Raw genomic sequence first — 3,976 nt, forward strand, 5'->3', positions numbered from 1 at the left:
GCTTACTTAATGCATACTTCAGAATTGATCAATCAGCCTCTGTCAACAGGATTTTTTTTTTTTTTTTTAATACATACATACATACAGACATACAGTTAGTAGTTCATCCCCATATCTTAGCAAACACCCAGGTTCTAAATAGAAGAATGCTGGCCTCTACCGTACCGAACCAAAACATAGGCCATGAACCAACCAAGTATAATCATACCAGATGAGTGCAAGTAAAAAACATGCAGTGCACAATAAATGATTTAACAAACAGTACACTCAGAGTGGAAACATAGGGAAACTATCCAAATTCTTGAAACCATTCTAGATACACAGTTTGCATTCTAAAAAGAACACATGGACTAAGGTCAACTACCACATGTGCTACTATCCACGACAATAACACAACACTGAAAACATAAATTTCAGAGCATAAGGAACGAAACTAGTGATGTAGTGGATGTCATCAATAGCATCAACCATGTACAGGACCTCAATACCCTTCTTCTTAAGCTTCTCAAGGAAAGGAGAGTTCTCCACAGTCTTCTTGCTTTCACCAGTGATGTAGTAGATGTCATTCTGGCCTTGATTCATCCTTGTAACATAATCCTTCAAACAGGTCAACTCATCACCACTCTTGGTCGAGTGATACCTGAGCAATTCAGCAAGCTTGGTTCTGCTCTGGGAGTCCTCATGGATTCCAAGTTTCAGGTACTTGGAGAAAGCCTCATAGAACTTGTTATAGCCGTCCTTGTTCACAGCAATCTCAAAGAAGAGCTCAAAGCACTTTTTCACCAGGTTTGTGCGAACAACCTTGCGAATCTTGTTTTGCTGCAACATCTCTCTGGAAATATTGAGGGGAAGATCCTAAGAGTCAACAATACCCTTGACAAAGCTAAGGTATTCAGGAATCAACTCCTCACAGTACCCATGATAAAGACACGCCGGACATAGAGCTTGATGTTGTTATGCTTCTTCATGGTGTCGAAGGGATCAAAGTGTGCTCTCTTGGGCACAAAGAGAACATTCGAGCTGGCCCTCAACAGAGAAATGCTTCACAGCAAGGTGCTCTTCCCAGTCATTAGTCAAACTCCTGTAGAAAGCAGCGTATTCTTCCTCGGTGATCTCTTCTGGCTTCCTCGTCCACATAGTCTTCTGCTTGTTAACAACAGCCAATTCATGAGACACTTCCTTGATTTTCTTCTTTTTATTTTCTTCCTATTCTTTCTCTTCATCAACTTCTTCTGGCTTACCCTCCTCATCCTCCTTCTCTTCCTCATCCTCATCATCAGGTGCTTCCTTCTCAGTGGTCTTTTCAGTCAATAGAGAAACTGGGTAACTACTGAATTCAGGGCGCTTCTTGAGCAAATCCTTGAGCCTTCGCTCATCTAAGTACTCCAACTCGTCCTCCTTCAAATAGAGTGTGATCTTTGTACCCCTGCCAATGCTCTCACCAGAATCTCTTGTGATTGTGAAAGAGCCACCAGCTTGAGATTCCCAGATGTATTGTTTGTCATCATATTGTGTTTTGAGACAACAATCACCTTCTCCGAAACAAGATAGGTAGAGTAAATCCCAACACCAAACAGTCCAACCATACTCATATCAGCACCAGCAGCTAAGGCTTCCATGAACTCCTTGGTACCAGACCTTGCAACGTTACCCAAATTGGATACCAAATCTGCAAAACCAGAACAAGCAACCCCAGTTAGGAATGCAACTTAACGAGTAACTAACTGCAAACTGAAGATAAAACAACAGAACTACTACTTACCAGATTTGGTCATGTCGAAACCACTATCAATGATGGAAAGGGTATTGTTGCTCTTGTCAGGGACAATGTGGATAAACATCTCAGGTTGAGAATCAAGCTTGCTTTTGTCAGTCAAGCTCTTGAATCTGATACTGTCCAATGCCTTGGAACAAAAAACACAAGCCCAACATAAGTATATTGAGCAGCAAACAGACGTGCAATACCTCAAAAGGAAACAACCATAGCAAGCGGAAAAAATACTAGCAACCGCACACACATTTTCACAAGCAAATATTACAAAAATTCACGAACCAAAAATATATGCAAACATTACAAAAAATCCTTCCTATCTATAGTTCCTTAAAAGGTGGTCTTTTTACTTCCTAGGAAACTATATAACAAATGAACTATTCTTTGTACCAGTAATCATCAAAATTTCTTGGGTTTAGTTGTCGTTATTAGTTATCTCTATTAGGTATGTTAACTAGTTCATCTAACAAATAAGCAATTGGTATTAAAACTAAGGTATTGTTCAACCACTTATATCATCATTAAAAATACGGTCATGTTCAACCACTTTTTTCAACTTCATCTAACAGTAATCAATCTAGAACTCGTGTAAATCATTGAATCTATGACAAATATAACATAGATAAGATACACATGAAATTAGCACTCAACAAATGATATGCTCATAGAAGGTTTATCTTCCAAAGCTTTCTCAACTTCAAGTAGCATTTTGGTTGATTCGGAAGGGTTAACAAGCTTGTCTGCAACAGATAATCAAAAAATGTTTAACTGCTTACCATAATAAGCAATACATCTACCCAAAAAAAAGAAAGATAAAATGATAAATCTGATAAATGAGGTGTTTAAAGAGGTCTACTGGTTCACCTAAACACTGGTTGTTTATTCCCCCAAGATATCGATGTTGTGCCACTTTATCAATAAGTTTCCGAATTGTTGTCCGAGTTGCTTCTCCATCAACCACTGCTGGAAGCTCTGTTACAGCCATGTGATAATTAACGTAGTGATAATTAACTGTAATGATTTCACTACGTTAAATGTGATAATTAACGCAGTGATAATTACCGATCTGTAATAATTAACGCTAGAATCATTAACACTAATTATTCTAGGCAGGATTTAATCGTTAAATGTGATAATTAACGCAAAATTATTAACATAGTGATAATTAACTGTAATGATTTATTTACGTTAAATGTGATAATTAACGTAGTGATAATTACTGTTTTACTGTTTCCCGCCTGTACAGCAATGTTCTTGTTACCAACAGTAAATCTTCAGAGAAAAAAGTTGTTCATGCACACAGTATAAAGGTTAAATTTTCATCTCTGTCTATAATTCTCGTACTGCCTATGCTTTATTCGTTGTGGTGAACAATAATAATGCACAAGTTATATGTAGGAATGCATGTATGGTTAAAATTCTTGTTTGTACTCAGAAATTCAGTGGCACGTACTATTTCTCTTGATCATTTTATGCGGAGGGTTTTGAAGGAGTATACATGAATCTACACCACCAATAAACTAAAACGAAGCCAATTTCTTCTTCTTGCGACGTGTGTGTGTGTGTGTGCACGTACATTTTCACATACTGGATATAGCAGTCGGTGCAACTACCATGTTCTTGATTAGGTGCCATGACTCCGTGAAACTAAACATAAGAAATCCATGAAACTACAAAAATGAGAATAAAAACGAAAAACCCAAATAAGCACATTCAATCATAAGGCATGGTAGCAAATAGTTAAAAGTTAAAACGGTTTGGATGGTAAAAGTGATATTTAACATAGTAAAATCATTACAGGAACAAGTAAAACATTACTTTTTCTTTTTCTTTTCCCTTCTTCCTTTTTTTTTTTTTTGCAAATCAACTTCTATTCATATTCGAACTTTAAAATAAGTTGTAAAATAACCAGCTGGGTGGAGGCCAAATGCCAAATATTTTTTTACCCGCTTGGCGACAACATGTGCTTCCCTATTACATAATACTACCTAACCAAAAGCAATTACCTTCAAAGGATGGTATGGCATTGCACTATTGCATGCTTTCATCTTTTGCTGATAGTGTCTTTGTCAGTTGTTTGTTGTCCTCAATCATCACTACCGAGTATATCTGTAACTTTTCGTTAGAATAAAAGAGATTTTTACACCTACACATTCAACTTGATTGCATTCTGACACCAGAACTTGCAATATGCTACTCCCAACA

At 37.1% G+C, this 3,976-nt stretch overlaps 1 pseudogene across 1 annotated transcript; it reads right to left on the reverse strand.

Moving 5' to 3' along the window:
• Window positions 1–233: 233 nt before the first annotated feature.
• On the reverse strand, window positions 234–3,753 carry LOC147477576 (heat shock cognate protein 80-like; annotated as a pseudogene). Its single transcript, XR_015208837.1, has 4 exons — window positions 2,636–3,753; window positions 2,423–2,511; window positions 1,763–1,904; window positions 234–1,669 (listed from the first exon to the last, which is right to left on the reverse strand). The product of XR_015208837.1 is annotated as a heat shock cognate protein 80-like (transcript).
• Window positions 3,754–3,976: the final 223 nt, after the last annotated feature.

Source organism: Coptis chinensis, chromosome 9, assembly GCF_015680905.1.
Source record: "Coptis chinensis isolate HL-2020 chromosome 9, ASM1568090v1, whole genome shotgun sequence".
NCBI lineage: Eukaryota > Viridiplantae > Streptophyta > Magnoliopsida > Ranunculales > Ranunculaceae > Coptis > Coptis chinensis.